Source organism: Cupressus sempervirens, chromosome 2 (assembly GCF_028749045.1).
Source record: "Cupressus sempervirens isolate cs-2001-9-10 chromosome 2, ASM2874904v1, whole genome shotgun sequence".
In the NCBI taxonomy this organism is placed as follows: domain Eukaryota; kingdom Viridiplantae; phylum Streptophyta; class Pinopsida; order Cupressales; family Cupressaceae; genus Cupressus; species Cupressus sempervirens.
This window is the reverse complement of record NC_143119.1, coordinates 458204924-458224425: the sequence shown is the minus strand read 5'-3', so window position 1 is coordinate 458224425 and position 19502 is coordinate 458204924. Positions and strand designations below refer to the sequence as shown.

General features: G+C 37.3%; 1 protein-coding gene across 5 annotated transcripts in view; it reads left to right on the top strand.

Moving 5' to 3' along the window:
* The window catches only part of LOC149573029 (uncharacterized), a 390937-nt gene that overhangs the window by 318096 nt on the left and 53339 nt on the right, over window positions 1–19502 (top strand). The window lies entirely within an intron of this gene.

Here is a 19502-nt window from a genome sequence, read left to right as displayed (position 1 = left end):
TCTCCTCATTGCTTGTCAAGAAGAGTTTTTGTTTTCTGACTGAAGCACTTGATTTTTGGTAGTCTTCAAATCTTCTCTTCATTTTTTTTGTTTTTTGTATTTTGCTTTTAAGTCTTGTTTTTGCCCTAGGATCGTAGCCCTTGAAATTCTGCTTGTTTCGAGCTATCTTAGCCTTAGGCCTCAAAGAGAGTTGTGCAACACAAGCTATTATGGATTTCAGTATGTTTTAGGTAGGATTTCTCAGCTTCATTCCATGTACTTATTAAAAATCCCTCGAAAGTGGGATTTGATTGATAATTACATGAAATAAAGATGCCATTATGTAAAGTGTGTTTAGAACCTCATTTTCAAATTTTACATCATTTTGAGAAGTTTTAAATATAATTAAATAGAATTTGAGTCATAATTAAATAATAAAATATACTTAAATGAATAAATAATATTAAATAGACAAATAAATAAATATTAGTTTAATAATTAACAATATGTCTAATAATATATTGTTACTAATATAATTATATTTAATAAGAAGATCAAATACCAAATAAATATTAAACAATGATAATGTAAATATTATTATAGTTGTTATATTATAATAAATAATAGTAAGCGTGCTATAATCCTATGTTAACTAGGCTCCTAGTACAGTACATTGTGCTCTGTCAAATATAAAAATGTAGGATGTCAAGAATCAACACCTAGTTTTGCATAGATACAAAGTCTTACAAATGCTCAAGTCTCGGGGGTGACATGGAAATACAAACAAAGCTTTTATAACTCGCTATAAATTGGTTGGATGATTTCCACAAATTCTATATTCTTGATTCATCACCAAATGATATGAAAAATATTGTTATCGGTGGAAATGAATTTAAACAAGCGATACAGTGATTTAGATATCATTCTTTGACCATTCTAAATAACAATGACCACTAAAAGATAATAAAAGGTGACGTGGAGGAGTAGTTGTGGCTCATCTGCAATGAGGAGATGTGACCTTAGAAAATGGCATATAGATGGAGTGATTGCACCAAGAAGAGAGGGAAGAAAAGGATATTCAACAGCCACAAAGGATTAGGCGTCTACAACAATAAGGATTGGAAACCCATATGTTGTCGTTGGCAATAGAACAATGATATCCTTGGCTATTTAAGGTCGAGAATCAGAATAGAACATGATTGTCAATTAATATTGTTAACTTTAGTGCCTCGACAAGATGCAAATACTATACATCTCTATCTAAGATCACATATGAAGAAGGTGAAAGACATATATATGTTACATAAGAAAATCAAACAGTTGTGTGACATAATTGATGAATATATTCGGCTGCAATAGAAATGGATTCAGAGATTCACCATTGGTACCATGAGTCAGCATATGTCGGATAATTCATGTCAAGAGTAGACAAAAGTCATAGGCAACATATATATCTCCCTAATGGTATGCGTCAAAGATTAGTGTCGTCAAAATTATTGAGCATGAATCTATTATGAGGCATAGTTGTATACAGGTAGTAAGTGTTCCTTGAAAAGGAGACAAAGATCTTACGAAAGAGATTGACCAAAAAAGAACTTGAAGATTAAACCGGTGAAAGGAATGATATGATCCTTTGTAGTGTCAAATTACTTCATTTGAGATATTGGAGAGTATACATCAGTAGTGATTTGCTAAGGAATCTATGAGAAAGACAATATTTTAGTTAATGGCTATAAAATCTAGTCAAATAAATAAAGATTCAATTGCATTGAGACTAAGATGAAGGGTGTGATTACTAAGAAGGTCAGGTTATGAATCAATTGAAAGTTGTGACTAGTTGGAAAGATTAGTCAAGGGAGCTATAATAAGGAGGTCGAAACAACTTCAAACAATATCTCAATCTTTTGTGGAATATATATGGGAGTCACATTAGACAAGGAACAATAATTATATAGTGTTCAAACTAGGGACATTATAGGTTTTTCGGCTTGATTGCATGTCATTATTAAAAATTCCTCAAAACTAGACTTTTTATTTATAATTGCATGAAATAAGGATGTCATTTACATTTAAAGTGCATTTAGAACCCCATTTTCAAATTTCACACTATTCTGAGAAGTTTTAAATATAGTTTTTAATGACTTATAAATGCTATGGTGGGCTTTTCTCGTCTTTTTGTGTAATTCTTTATTAAAACTATAGCTACATGTAAATATAATAACATGAGATACTTTTATTGCAATTAATTGATGCTTTTATTCAACATTGCACGTCATCACATATACAAATCATTACTGTCAATATATTTTAAGTCCCGAGTCATAAAGGTGGGGTTTTTAAATGCAAATACATATGTTGAGTTTAAAATATATGCTACGTGATTATTAAAAAAAATGTGCGATTAAAAATTTGCCAATACTAAAATATATGAAAAGGGTTTTAAAAGTGCATTTGTATATGTTAAATGATCTCAAAAGCCCATGATTATGAGCTTATGCTACTAAAAACTCAATGGTGGCGATTTCAAGCCCAAATGCACATATTTTTTGATAAAAGAAGCACATCATTATCAAGTTAAAGGCACAGTGGAACTTCTCAACACATTTGCATGTATTTTTTATTTTGAAAAGTAGTGTAACGCTAGTACTGGGTTACGTCAAGATAGGGGATGCTAGGACAAATTTCTGGGATAGAGGAAAATGAGCCTCATTTTCACGATGACGGTAAGTGGTGAATAGGGTAGAGTGGGGCATTGTATAGTATACATATAGAATTTGAAATGCTAGTTATGAAATGATGTTTCAATACAAGATATCAAATTAAAATACTCAAATATAGCAAAATTTCAACATGGACTAGAACCATTGGACATTCAACATAATAACATATTACATACCCAATAGTACCATTCAAAAATCAAAATTCAAATAGAAATTGAAGTACCCATCTCGGTGGCAGCATGGTTGTGGAATGGTGGAGGTTGGGGTAGTTGGATACTCAAGTACTAGATTTTGGGACCCCTCAAGGACAGGTACTTTGAGGTTTGGGAGGGGGGTGCAAGTCCCTGTGATACACAATTAAAAAGCCCATCATTATGGATTTTACACTCACGTTTTTGACAAAAAAAACTAGTTGGCAATTTCTACCTCATTTGCAATTATTTTTGACATGCAAATGTAATGTCCCTATTTTGGCATATCTCTCTAGTTGATTGGCAGTGAGTTTTGAGGGTCTCAATTGTGGGCTTCATGTTTTTAGAAGTCTAATTTGCATATTTTCCATATTTAGCAGTGCAGTTGGTAATGCTGGTAGTTGGTCATTGCCTACAATGGATGGGATTATTTATTCCACGGGTTTATATTTATTAATTAATTATTAATTTTACTTTATTAAATGACACTTTATTATATCAAATGTTATAAATAACGTTGTGTTGATTAATCTTCTCAAGTGGAGTTACATTTGGGAAACTAAGTGACATTTGGGGATTATAAATATGAGCTCATTGTGAAGGAAAAAAGCATCTGTCTTTTCGCTTTTATAGTCTTGTGAGGATTTCTAAGGTCGATAAATCTATGCCCTTGCTAACGTATAAGTGTTTGAAGATGAGAAATGGGTTGTAATTCACAGTTGAGGTAGTGTGAATTAATTCTGAGAATCGTTCCAATTCAGTTGTTGAGATATCCTTTCATTTTTTACTATAGCCAAAGCTGGGAGCCCACATTCAATTTTTATCGAGGAATTTATTCTCTATTACTAAGGGTTTGATGTGATTTGAGAAATTTATGATTTGAGTTGTACATATCTACTGCTGAGAGATTGCTCCTTCATTTGGGCAATCTGTAATTGAGGTATTTGGTGTGTGATCAAGCGCCTATTGAAACTGAATGTGGATGCCCAACTTTATTTGCTAAGGAGGTATTATTTTTTGCATAGAATAACCTAAGTCTAGGGCACTTGAATATTGGATTTAATTGCAAACTTTTGGCGATTATTGACTGCATATTTGTAATGTCCCTTGTTGGACTAGTTCTGAAGTCTGGAATAATTATTTCAAACTCTCCATCTTTATTGCTTAAAATGTTTGTGACTGAGACTGTGGGTAATGGTAACATTGTTCACCGTGTATATGTGGTTTTTTTTCCAAGACGGCTATCCTTGCACTACGATCAATCTTATAATCACTGCTTTCTTGATTGACTGTGTAATGTCCCCCAATCTGATGGTAAAGAATTTCAAACTGATTTCCGATATTCTGGAATTTTTCTATTTAACCTTTGCCCCATAATTGATTTAATAATCTGGGAGAACCCTTATTTTAATATTGTGGATAGTTTATTACCATTTTGAATGTAGGTAGTTATCCTAATCTGAGTATAATTAAATAAATATTTACAGATTATTGTTTCCTGATATGAAATTGGTAAGTGGGATTGTATTTATAAATTTGGAATAGTGACTGAGTGCACAAACTGTCTCCTCTCATCTCTGCATGTAAACATGATCTCTATGGGTTCTAGATTATGGTCACTATATGATGTTTATAAGTCTCCAGATTTCATAAATGTTCTACAGTCGTGTTGCAATCTGTATAATGTTGCCAAATTTGTTATGAATCTGAGATATGTGAGATGTGTTTCCAGTGGTACTTATCATGTGATTAGGCTGCAGTTAGATATGCTTCAACCTGAAATATTTTGGATGTTATCGTTCCTTTGCTGGTAAGTCTTCCTTATAAACTTAAGCATTTATATACTTTAGACCTGGGTACTGGTTCTCTCTTCCCTTAATATGTATATATACTGAGTGGTTGGCATATCTCCTAATGCTTACTTTCTCATTTACGGGCCCTTGTTAATAATCCTCAGCGTTGATTTGGAAAATCTGAAGAGATTGCTCTAAATTGTATCGACCTCATACATACTGTTGCTCATGTGGCTGAGGTTTAGTCTTTCTCCTTGGTATATATTTTAATTGCTGAGTGCAACTTGAGTTACAGACTGGTTCTAAGAATCCCTCACTGTTTCTAATTTTCAAGCTTACTATTATTCAAGCCTTTTACGTGTAACTTCAAGCTTTGTATTATTTTCTCCTAACTCCATTAGTCTTCCTCATCGTTGACTGGCTTTTTCCTCTCCTATCTAATCACGACAAAACGCCTTTGAAGGGACCGCCGTGTCTGATATGCTAGGTGATGAAGCATGCCGCTGTAGATTTGGACAGAGGCACTATTTCCTTTCTTTGCTCATTATCCCTGAACGCTTTGCCATCAATATTAACGCTCACAGTGATCGTCAGTACTCTTTCCCTCTAAAACAATATTGGTCTCCTCTGCTTCCTTTCTTATAAATTCTCTTCGATGCCCGAATGCTATAAGACTAACTTCTTCTGTCCTTTTCTTCCTGCCGTATGCCTCCTCCATGCCCGAATGCTATAAGACTAACTTCTTCTGTCCTTTTCTTCCTGCCGAATGCTTCCTCCGACTTAGTTTCCTATTTATTTATTTATCTCTCCTCCTTCCCCCATTGAAAGTTTTCATCTATCCCTTTTTATAGCTTCTATATGCCATTAGATGTGTCTATTGGTAATGACACCCTTTATATTTAATTTTCTTTTTCTAAACTTGTATAATAGTTTTTATTGTAATGATATAATTATTTAGTAATAATATTTAAAACATTATATTTCTTATTTTTAATTAATTTATTTGCCATATAATAATATCATTTAATATATTATATAACATTCTTCTATTATCATTATATTGATAATATAATTAATAAGTATTATTATAATTTATTTATTCATAATTATTATTATTTTGTTTTCATTCAATATTTAATTCTTTTGAAGCAAAATAGGGGACATGACAATATTTCTGCCCTCTCTAATTAACTATTGGCATCCCAAAATTATCAGCTTTGGGCATGCATTTGGCATTTGGATTTCTGAAACCAATGCTCAAATAATATATATTTTGGATGTTTGTATTGGCCGTTATTTGGCATCTACATTGCCTATAGTTTGGCGCCATTTTTTTGTATTTTGGGTGGATGCATCACATTCAATGGCATCACATTCTCTGTGTTCTGAGTGACTCTTTTGGGATCATCGACTGAGGAATTTAATCCTGCTACTATTACATTTACCATCATGGTGGTTGTTCAAACACTTTCAGGTTCCATGTTTTCTTAATTAAATAAATGAAATGTAATTTGCAGTTGTATTTTGAGCAAGACAATTAATTGCAAAAGAAATTACTCTTCTTGTTCTTTTCTAAATTGGTATTATATTTAGGGAGTTGGAATTCAATGAAATTCATTGCTATCTGAAATTACATGAACAGTTGATTAGTTTAGACTAGAGCAATTACCTACATATTTAGTAGCTCACATGGGTATTAGAGTATACTTTCCAATTGTTTGACAAAATGCCGAACTATTGTTTACTAAAGGGAAATTGATGTTGACAAAGGATTATTACAGTGGTATCAAAGCAAGGTTTGCTGCTAGCCTGCAAAAATTGGATGAGTTGTTGGGTTCAGTGTTTTATTCAAAGTTTGTCAACATTTGATTTGGTGATTGGTAATCAGTGTTCATGGATGGTGACAGAAGGTTTATTCCAGGTAGACATTATACTCATAGAGGTCATACCTCTCTACCTAGGGATGGAGAGCCTTGTATTTAGTTTGGTTCTATTGGCGATGTGGGTGTTGATAGTTGGGTGGTTCTGCTGGTACGGGAAACAACGATGTTGGCACAAGATCTAAGGTTGATAGAGAGGTTCAGGACACCTTTAGAGATCTTGCGCATGGTCAGCACGATGTTGCAACAACTTTTTGACACGCTACAAAGGATTGCACTCCCTAGCGATCAGAGTAGGTAGCAAGGTTCTTGTGATGCTTCTATTAGTTTGCATCGATCCAGAGTGGATGATAGAAACAAAGATGGTGACAAGGCTAGAGTGGAGGATCGGGCAAGGATTGCTAATAGAGTTGACAGGACTACATAGACTGGCACTTATGATAGGCTGCGAAGGCCCACTTTTTTTAGACTCGAGGCGAATGCAGTCAGTATTGAGCCTGAGGTCGCTCCTTTTGCCAATGTCGTGGCACATTCTGTTGAGTGAGATGCTTTACCACTGGTGATAAAGCAACATCTGAATTTTGATAGGTTCATGACTCAGAAGTGGGAGCATTGTAGAGCGAGGCCGACACCTGAGAGATAGAGGCCTCAACAGATTGATTTGTGAGGGGTTTCTGTAAGATGACACCTGAGCAATTCGATAGCAATGTTACAACTCGAGCTTGGGTCCATAAGCTTGACACTTATTTGGCTTTTCGTCCTATGTCCAAGGAGGATGCTATCAGGTTTGGAGTATTATATCTGGACAGAGTTGCCCATGATTGGTGGTACCATGGGTTAGTTTCTTTGTGACATGAACAAATCACTTCCTATTAGGAGTTTGGGGATCAACTAATTGAGAGATTTGATAGGAAGGATCTTGAGGTGTACTTCTGCCAATTGGCTCAGCTAAGGCAATCTAGTGGTTTAGAGCATTATATCAGTGAATTTCAGAGGCTCTCAGTTATAGTTTATGATATATCAGAGCATGGATATGATATATCAGAGCATGGACGAGTGATGTTGTTTATGGATGGATTGGTTGAGCCACTCCAAGGATGGGTTAAGTCATTGGACCCATCTTCCTTATCGAAGGCGATGAGGAAAGCACGAGATTTAGAGTCATCTGCTTGAGGCAAGGTTGCTTTGAAATCTTCTGTTCCTCTGCCTGTTGATGAGTCCCCACTAGTTATTGAGGATAAGAGAAAATTAGTAGGAAAGATTGATGATACTTCCAGGGAGGACCTAAGGAGGAGTCAACTTTGCTATTGGTGCAAAGGGCCTTTCTCTAGAGGTTATACTTGTGCATTGACGCTGAAGGGGGCAGTGAACCGTGGCATGTGGGTTTACACTGATGAGATTGAGGCAAAGTCGTCACAGCAGCGTGAGGATGAGGATAGGGATGGTCGTAGTGGTCGAGCAATCTTGGGGAGGGAGGACTATAGTGTCCCCATTTTTGGCACATCTCTGTAGTCAATTGAGTCAGTTCATCATAGCAACCCTCATGAGCTGACAGTGAGTTTTGAGGGTCTCAGTTGTGTACTTACTATTTTTAGTAAGTCGAATTGGACAGTTTCAATATTTGGCAGTGTTGTTGATGACGCTAATAGTTGGTCATCACTTGTAGTGGATGGGGCTATTTATTGCATAGGTTCATGTTTATTAATTAATTATTAAGTTTACATTATTATATGGCACTTTATTATATTTAATGTTATAAAATGATGTTGTGTTGATGAAGCTTCTTAAGTGGAGTTACATTTGGGATACTAAGTGCCATTTGGGGAGTATAAATATGAGCTCGTTGTGAAGCAAAAAGCATTCATTTGTCTATTTGCTTCTGTAGTCTTGTGAGGATTTTTGAGGTTGATAAATCTATGCCCTTGCTTTAGTATAAGGGTTTGAAGCTAAGAAGTGGGTTATAAGTCAGAACTGAGAGTGTGAATTAATTCTAAGAAATTGTTCCAATTCAATAGTTGAGATTCCTTTTTGTTTTTTGCTGTATTTTGGAATATTAAAATTCTTGGTGAAAGTTGTTATTGAGGAATTTATTCTCTATTGCTGAGGGTTCGATCTGATTTGACGAATTTGTGATCTGAGGTGTACATTGAATCTACGGCTGAGTGATTGCTCCTTCATTTGGGTGATCAGTAATAGAGGCATTTGGTTTGCATAAAACTACCTAAGTCTAGGGCACTTGAATGTTGGATTTAATTGCAAACTTTGGGTGATTATTGATTGCATATTTCCGCCCTCTCTAATTAACTATATGCATCCCAAAATTATCAGCTTTGGGCATGCGTCTGGCATTTGGATTTCTGAAACCAACGCTCAAACAATACATATTTTGGACGTTTGTATTGACTGTTATCTGGCGTCTACATTGCCTGTATTTTGGGTGGATACATTTGCAACAAACAGCTGCTGTCATCAATTGGTATTTGGTTCTACCTGACTGAAATCAGGCTGTACCTGGGTGGCATTAATTTATCATAGCTGGGCACATTGTACACTTGCACGGGTCACTGTTGGCGAATTGTTTGGTTGCTTCCACACCCAGTGGCATCACATTCTCTGTGTTGAGTGACTCTTTAGGGAGCATCAACTGAGTAATTTAATCTTGCTACTGTTACATTTATCATCGTGGTGGTTGCTGCTCAAACATTTCCAGTTTCCATGTTTTCTTAATTAAATAAATGAAAAGTAATTTGCAATTGCATTTTGAGCAAGACAATTAATGGTGAAAGAAATCACTCTTCTTGTTCTTCACTAAATTGGTATTATACTTAGGGATTTGGAATTAAATGAAATCAATTGCTATCTGAAATTTCATGAACAGTTGATTAGTTCAGACTAGAGAAATTATCTAAATATTTAGTAGCTCGAAGTGGTATTAGAGTATACTTGCCAAGTGTTTGACAAAATGCCAAACTATTGTTTAGTAATGCAAAATGAATGTTGTTTAAGCTATAACCGGCAGAGGTTTATTACAGCAAACTCATTGAAAAAGCCCTTCTTTATTCTTTGAAGGTTGTTTTTGATTTATAACAGCTTGGGCGGTGATTGTAGACTCCATTGCATATGTTTAAAATGTGTTTTACATCTCCAAAGTGGACGTTTCTGCCTAGGCAGCTATTTCTCACCCATTTGCATTTTATATTTAGCGTGCAAACAAGTTAGAGAAATGTGTTTTGGCCTTTTCATAGCTGTGTTTCACTCTTCAAGCTTGGGTGGCAATTTCACTGACATATGCATGTGTATTTGGGCATGTAATTTGCTTGAAACAGCCCATCTAGTGCATTGGAATTACAAGGAAACATCTTGGGATACTTGCAATACCTGCATTGGATTCTCAAATGCCCGTCTAGGGAACATCTTGATATTAAATGGCATTCTCAGCTTGCTTTGCATGTATCAAACTTGCATTCTTATTCCTCGATGTTGTTTTTAGTGTGCTTGCATATTGGCAACTCTTTAAATGAGTTGCAAGTTTGACTCTTTCGAAATGGTTCCTATATCTGTGCATTTTATTTCTCAATCTTGCACACTAGTCAAGCAAATCACCTTGACTCAAAATGGGAATTGATTTGAAGAGCATTGAGTCAAGATTTATTGTCTATATAATATTTTTCTAAATGCAAAAATCTCTTGGCTTTGATTCAGTCTTTGCTCAAAGAAGTGCTTTTGGTGAAGAGAGGTTGCTCAAAGATGTACAGTGGTGGCAGCAGGGTTCGTCCTACACTTTGTTGCATTTCTCCTTCAGTTTTTGGGTTGTAGGTCTTACCACCTCAATTGTCTTTGACTCAACACAATGTTGGTTTGCATACAAATAATAATGACGAACAATATGGCAACGGAGATGCATTGCTATGGAAATACAAAATCAAAATAATTATTATGCCACTAAGAATGGATATAAAACTTCAGATTCAGAGAATGATGGCGCTTCAAATTTGCCAAATCCGAAGGAAGAAAAAATAGACCAGAATAGGACAAGGGATGAATCCCATCAAAACTGCATAGCCAGAAATGGAAGATTTTTCACTTCCAAAAGGGCAAACAAAGAAGAATTCCAACTGGAATTCATAGGACAATAAAATGATTCAACTTGCATGATACATACATCCTATTCCCCAGTCATAAATACCGTGCAAAGGAAACTCCTAAGGGTGCACACTAAGTGCGCGCACAACAACACATACAATTATGGCAAAAATAAAAGATGGGCCTTAGATATACATAAATCAATCAAGACCCCAATCACATTTTTTTTTAGTTTATTAATTTTGGGCCCCTATATTTATTAGTTAAAGGTCCTTGATTGTATGATTTAAATTCTTGGACCAATTAATTAATTAATTTAATTAAGTTATTACATTAAAACATTTGGGGACATCACACCTTCTCTCTTCCATCTCGATTTCTCTACGTTGCATATGCAAGTACCTCATCTTGTTTGCTTATGCAGTTTGGAGTAAAAACTCCACTCCATGAATGAAGTATACAAGAAAAGTAAATTTTTATGTCCATCGTGTAAATGCATCTCAATATCCCACCTTCATGCATTCCATGTTCCTTTTCCAGACTTGTTTCATGGTTGCAGAAGACTCAAACTTCTCATTGGTAGTTCTAAGTAACTTACTGGTTCACTTGTAATGATAATTTAAACTCCCATTTATTTGTAGACGTCATATCATTCATATTTCCTACATTCCTCCACCATAAAGCTTTCTAACTGCATATACAATCCCCTCCAGAAAACCTTCTTTTGGTTTTTCCCACCATACAAATAGCCATCTTTTAGCCCAAATTCATTCATCTATTCACTGCCCTAAAGTTTCCAGCCAGTCCTCGTGTTCACAACATTCCAAACTCTGTACTTGTGCATCAAAAAGCATGCAATGGATCCATCCAACAATGATGTTCTCACCTCGTGAAATTTTCATGTAACAATTACCCATGGTTAGACGATCACTATGATAGAAGAAGTTGCATCACTCAAAGATAAGCTGGAAAAAGAAGGTGAAGTATCAATATGATTAGTATCATAAGTCCATTCCTCCTTCACAAGTTACTTCATACTGTTAAGAGATAGAAGGCACTAATATTTCTCACATGGATATTTAAGATTTCTAAAAACGATGGACGTCGCAGTTCCATAAGACATGTACTATATTAAGCAGATAAGCATACACATGGTCTCCACTTTCCCTTGGGCTGCTCTAGAACCAAAGTTCGTGTTTGCATGTGCCAGAATCTTTGATCATCCATCCAAAACCATCAAAGATCAAGACCTATTGATATGATTTTTCGAGATCTACCTTCTCTACTAGTCACTAGTATCTCAAAGCAAACAACTTTGGTGAGGTGGAATAAAGAGCATACATATTGCATCAAATACATTAATGACAATTTGTTGATCAACAAGAGACCTAACTTCACGAGATGGCCAAAGGGGGTGCGTCGTACAAAATTCAAGGAAGAGATCAATGATCTCATCACTTTTCTTAGCCACATTAGAGAACTCAAAGGATCCAACACTTTTGAGCATATGGATGTACAAATACATCTCTTTGATTGTCAGATCCGAACAAAAGAAAGTATTTTGGAGAGAGATGATATCCTTTGTGCGCAAGTGTTCCAAGTCACTACTACAAGAACATTGTACATGAATTCTTACTTGGTGTACATTGTTGCTACTTGGGATCTTTTCTAGGACTTTCCACTAAAGGAGATAGGACATTGGTGCCTGTTTCGAATGACTATAGTCAATTGCCTTTGAGGGCCAGTCATATGCATTACAGGAGGGTAAAGGATGCTTTTATGGGCATTACATGTGCTGGTTTGACAAGGAGCTTCCAAAGAACCAGGTATCCAATGAAGCTTTGATCAAGGTAAATTAGTATGGTTGCTTGTTCCAACAGTTCTCCAACTTCACATATTTGTAAGTTGGTTATTTCAGCAATGAACCATATACAGTGTCATGGTATTCTGCCAACAAAATCATATTGATGAAGTTGGTGAGGGAGTTCATGGCAGTACAAGCATACCAGTCCACATATCCTAGACCAAGAGTGGGGATCTCTTCACAAAATCTATTAAGTATTAGTGGATACTCTTTGGGCATGATACTTGACAAAGAACATGGAGTTTGAACTCCAAAGGATCACATTGAAGAAGTTCATGGCTAGGAGTTGTATTGACTACAGAGGTTCAATGACAAGACGAGGCAATTCGTGCATATACATTCCTTTCAGGACCTTTGGATTGATTTGCAAACTGAGGTAGACATTCGAAGGTTTGACTATTGCAGAATAACCATGAAGGAAACAAATGACTTCAACTTTGTAGATGTCTTTGTTGGGGTTGAAGATGATAATGAAATCCTTGATATCGATTACACAAAGTATCATATAAAAAGCTTGCCCATTCTTCCACCTACTTGGTCATCCAAGGAAAGTACCTCAATTTGGGATCAGTTTCAAGCAATTCTTGATAGTACCTATATTTGATTAAAAAGAATATGCCTTAAATGATCAAGATCAAGTCAAGTAAAGACTTTGATCTTGCTGGTACAATTGTTTTAAGGTCAAAAATTAAAGGCAAGGCTAAGGATGTACATCAACCTCAACATCAAAGCCTCTGGTTCCATCCATTCCAAAACTCACTTCAAGGTAGGTAAGGCTACAGGAAGGGTTCTTAAGGTAAAGACTGTGGAACCTTAGAAGATTCGAATTGATTCTAGTGATGATGAGATGCCACAAAAGCCTAGGAAATTTGTCCCTCGATTGCTCCTACAATCATGTCAAAAGATCAATATTAAAGCTTCAAGAGTGTGTTTGATCCATACTTGCTGACTAGCCCCTTCATAATGATTTCAGCCATGGCGTTGTTGGACACTACCTCAATGCAATTTGAGTAGTTCATGGCTGAAATCACTCGTAGCAAGCCTGCTCTAGTGGCCATTCAGACAAAGACTCCTCCTATTGTGACTGGAGTTATACAAGTGGGACTCAATATACGCTAGTTACTACATTTGCAATAGATTCATCCTTCTCTTTGCCTCCATGGCTAAGTGCAATAACACAAAAGAGAAAGAAGGACGAAATATCACTTGAAGACTTTGACTTTAGACAAGTTGTGGACCCAAGGCCCCAACAAGTGAAAAAGCAAAAAAAGTTTCAACGGTTTTGGTTGAGAATGATGAAGTCAAGTATGCTAAGGTAGTTGATGCTCTAGTTGACAAATCTACAAAGGACATGCAATCCACCAATTACAAGTTCACCAGAATTGAGCTTGGAAAACTAACACATTTGAGTTGTCAACAAGATGCACATGATGCGTTCAGCATGCTCACATAAAAGAATGATAAGTTATGGGTAAAGAACAAGTTGAAGGAAGAGAGTACACAACTTTAAACCCATTGAGAAGATGAAGAACTCTTCTCTGTGAGCTGATCCTATTTCATCTAAGCATGTTATACAAGTGGAACGCAAGGCAAAGGCCCTAGATGACGAGAGCAACTAAATAGAATCACAAGGTGTGCAAGTGATTCAATATGCATACAAAGTGTTGAAGCACAAAAGAATGAGAGAAGTCACATTGAATAAGCTTCTCTTGTCATTCAATCATCAACTTAGTATATTGTATGGAGATCTCAAGATCTGGAGAAGTGTGATAGAGGTTGACCTCGATGACTTGTCTGAGCATGTGGTCATCTCTTTTGTAAATATGTACTATGATTCTTTACATCTAATGGTTAACAAACAAATCATGCAAGGACTGGTGCTTGAGATCAAGATGGCAATAATAGAGCAAGGTAATAACCAAGAGAGTATGATCAATTAATGTTTTCAAGGACTATGTAATGACCCTTACCAATAGGCCACTAATAACCACTAATACTGAACTGTGGAATTTCATCAAACACTTGGCATGCAAACTAAATACACTGCTGAAAGTAAAATGCTGAATAAACGAAATTGTTGTGCAACAAATCTACTCAAATAACTGATGTAAAATAGTGCCAATATATTCATTCAATGATAATCAATGCGTTTACATATGTTATGTGATTTTCAACTCAAGGCATTACAACATGACACATTACAAACAAACCCTTACTGGCTGAATACAACTGAGAATTTCTTGCAATACAAACTGAAATGAAAGAACCTGGATTGAACAAATGTTGGAGACTGAATGCTGAAGACAAAATGATGAAAATGCAACTCCAAACTGCCCTACAATTTGCTGACCGTACGGCTTGCAAATTCAGCCATACATGTACGGACTGGTACGGCTTTTGGCAAAAATAAATGCTGGGCTGAAAGGTGCTGAAATTGATATAGAAATAATCACCAGGCTCCATGGAAAATTCTCCTAGAAAATAAAAATCAAACTCGCAGCCAATAGTGAGATATGAGCAAAAATGTATGTCCAGGCTGAAAATCGAACCCTGCTGAAAATGTCCAAATAAACCCAACTTGAAGTAGCTGAATACCACTTCCAAAGGATATTTCACCTCCTCAGTTATGCAAATCCTTAGGAGACTTCGTTCCTAATGATCAAATGACAATCTGCAGACCAAGATGGCGCCACAAATGCTCAAAGAGAAAAGTAGTGTAAACTCAAAACTCGGGATGTCCAAATGAGAGGCGAAGCACTCTATTTATGCACTTTTCTAAGAAGCCTCTAAGAACTTCTAGAAGTATCCATAAAATATTTTTTTATGAAATCCCTTTATAATGCACTTTTATATTAAAGTAACTTAATAAAATAAAAAGTGCAACTTAATTCAAAATTATAATATTTTGGCCCCGCATAACACCTAAAAATAAAAATATGATAAACCTCATCTCTCCAAGAGCAAATAAGACCATCCAATCCCCAAATAATCATCAGAATGACTCTCTTACCAAAACCATCTGCCTACGAGAGTCCATAATAGGCAAATTCACTGAAAAATAACATGTCACTGAAAACGGGACATGACAGTTCGCCCCTCCTAAAATTGCTTGCCCTCAAGCAATCTCAAAGCTAGATGTTGCAAAATATCTTCTCCCTCCCATGTGGCATCCTCGGGTAAATCTCTCCACTTCACCAAGTACTCTCTAATAGTCCTCCTATGGAGCTATCTCTTTCTGCTGTCAATGATGTACTCAAGAACAAGAACCAATTTGCCTTCATCATCCAATGGAGGAAGAACTATTGAAGGCACAACATGCTGACCCAACACCTTCTTGAGCCGTGACACATGGAAAACATTGTGCACCCTGCTGTCTGTTGGAAGCTCAAGCTCATAAGCCATCTCACCAATCCGCCTAATAATCTTGAAAGGGCCATAATATCTAGGCTTAAGCTTCTCTGACCCCCTCTTCCTGAGAGTAGACTGTTGGTAAGGCTGCAACATGAGGTAAACCATGTCACCAACCTCAAAACTCCTCTTTGTCCTCTTCTAATCTACATACTGCTTATGCTGATTCTGTGCTCTGGCAATATTATCTTTGAGAGCATCAACAATGTCCTTGCTCTCTTGAAGCAAATCCCTAGCACGAGGAACTCTAACATCACTCATAAGTAAATCAACAAAGCTTGGTGCATTATAACCATATCGTGCTTTGAAAAGAGTCATCTGAATAGACATTGGATAGGTAGTATTATAGCAATACTCACATAAATAAATCCATCTAACCCATGCTTTCTGCTAACCAACCATGTAGTTCCTCAAATATCCCTCCACCCACTTATTTACCATCTTTGTCTGCCCATCAGTCTGCGGGTGGTAACTGGTGCTAGGTGTGAGTTCAGTGCCACATAAACAGAACACCTCCTGTCAAAAATGACTCAAGAACCTGCTGTCCCTGTCACTCACTATGCTCCCGGGTATCCCATGTAGTCTGAAGATCTCCCTGAAAAAGACTTCAGCCACTTGCGCTATCATGTAAGTAGTAGTGATGGGAAAGAAGTGTGCATACTTCGCCAACCTGTCTACTACCACATAGATGCAATTTCGCCCTTGGACCTTAGGCAAGCCCGTAATGAAATCCATGGATATACACTCCCACTTCCTGTCAAGAATGGGAAGTGGTTGTAGGAGCCCTGCTGGGAATGTGTGCTCTTGTTTGTTCTGCTGACAAATAGGGCACTCTCTAACATACTGCAACACATTTGCCTTGAGCCCCTTCCATGTGAACCGCTCCCGTACCTGCCTATATGATTTGAAGTATCCAGGATGTCTAGCTGTAGGTGAATCATGAAGTGCTCTCATAACAATATGCTTCACCTTTGATCCTGGGACTAAGAATATCCTATTCTTGTAGATAATCAAATCATCCACAAGTGTATACCTGGTATCAACAACTGTCCCATCAACAATCTCAGATGCCCATGAATCTCTAGCATACTCGGTAATGATCAAGTGCCTCCAATCCTCTGATATCAGAATCATAGCACTGAAGTGTGGTCTACGTGAAAATGCATCTACTACCACATTCTATGTCCCTTTCACATAGGAGATGTCAAAATCATAAGCCTAGAGTTTACTAACCCACTTTTGTTGCCTATCATTGAGATCTCTTTGTCCAAAGAAATGTCTCAAACTATTGTGGTCAGTTTTAATGCAAAACTTACCACCCACCAAATACTGCCTGAATTTAGCTAATGCATGCATAATAGCCAACATCTCCTTGTCATATATACTAAATGATCTCTTTGGCCCATGGAGCTTCCTGCTCTCGAATGCAATGGGGTGCTTGTCCTACATCAGAACAACACCAATACCCTCTCCAGATGCATCACACTGAAGCTCAAATGGCTTCGAAAAGTCAGGCAATGCTAACACAGGACATGTAGTCATGATCTCCTTGAATCTCTTAAAGAAAGCTTGTGCCTCAAGTGTCCAAACAAAGGCTCCCTTCTTCAGCAAATCTGTCATAGGAGCTGCATGACGTGAATACCCACTGACAAATCTACAGTAAAAACCACACAACCCAAGAAACCCTCTCAACTGTGTCAGGTTCTCTGGAGGAGGCCAATCCACAATAGCACGGATCTTATCAGGATCCAGCCTTACTCCCTTTGCACTAGTGACGTGACCCAAATACAATAGCTCTATCATGCCCAAATCACATTTGGACTCCTTGACGTACAAGGACTCCGACTGCAGGATTCCCAAAACTGTCTCCAAGTGCTCCATGTGCTCCTGCCAAGTCCTATTATAAATCAGAATATCATCAAAGAAGACTAACACATACTTCCTCAGCTGGTGATGGAAGACCCTGTTCATGGTGGATTGAAAAGTAGTTGGCACATTGGTCAGCCCAAATGGCATGACCACAAACTCAAAGTGCCCACAATGACATCTGAAGGTAGTCTTCTCAATATCCTGCTCTCTAACTCTGATCTAATGGTAGTTCGATCTCAAATCAATCTTCGTGAAGTAACATGTACCATGAAGCTCATCAATCAACTCATCAATCCATGGAATGGGGTACCTGTTCTTGATTGTTCTTTTGTTCAGCACCCTGTAATCAATGCACATCTTTAATGTACCATCATTTTTCTTCACCATAACAACCGAAGAAGCAAAAGGAGACTTGCTAGGTTTGATGTGACCCATCGCAAGAAGCTCCTTGATAGTTTTCTCGATCTCATCCTTGAGTCTCTTAGGATGCTTGTACGGTGTAATCATCACGGGTTTAGCACCCTCCTCCAACTCAATGATGTGCTCAATACCTCTGTCTGGTGGTCTACTAGGTGGGATGTCGCTAAAGACTCTTGTCATACTTCACTCTCAACCACTGTATGTCTGGATGATACTCTGTCTTATGCTGTCCCTCCTGTGTAGGCATGAGAGTACATACAGCTGCACACTCAATGTCATCATGTCTAGCTAACCTCTCTAGCCGTCTAAAGGAAATAGTCCTGATGTCTCCATTCCTGATGGCTCTCAAAATGTGTTGCTTCCCATCTACTTCAAACTTAATTTCCATGTCCTTCAATCTAAAGGTGACCTTTTCCAATGAGCTCAACCATTCCATTCCAAGAACAATATCCAAATCACCCATGTTGACAACATGCTAGTCCGCCTTGAACTCATAGTTGTTCAGGCGTAAGGGCAAATTTCTAACCGTCCTATTACACTTAAGAGTATAACCATTAGCAACCTATACTTGTAGCCCCTCAAACTCCTCAATCATAATACCACGACGTTCAACAAAACGTGCATCAATGAAATTGTGCGTAACACCAATATCAACCAAAGTAATAACTCTCTGCTCTGTTAAAACATCACGCAGTCTAAAAGATCCTTCTTGTTGAATGCTAGACAAGCGTGCCTCTTGGAAGTGCAACTCGGGCTCCTCCTTAGTTTCTAGAGCTTCTGCTTCTGCCTTGGGCTCTGCATCACTATGATCAACCTCACGTCCAGAATTATCAGAATTTGAATCCTCGTAGTAAGCCCACATAACCCTATTGGCCTTCCTCTTAGGCCTCATAGGACAATCATGATCTCTGCTATCGGGACCTTTGCAGTAAAAACATAGCTTCTTCCTGCGCAAGTCATTCAGTGTCTCCATATCCAAAGGTGCAGCAGATTTACCCTTGGTGTCACCTTTTTTGCCCTTGTTTTTATCAAATTTCTTGTTGTCCTTGAATGAAGAAGTGCTCCTGGAGGTGAGCCTGCTGGAGGGTGCTGTGAGCTCTATGCTCCAGGCCTTCCTCATAGCTTCCTGCAATGAAGGGGGATTGAATGCCTTGATCCACCCCTTTAGAGGTTCAGACAACCCCTCTGTGAATAGTATAACTTACCTCCTCTCGGACACATCCTGCACCATCACTAATAATCTCTGAAACTCACTGATGTAGACCTCCAAACTGTCTGTGTATCTCAGTTGTGCA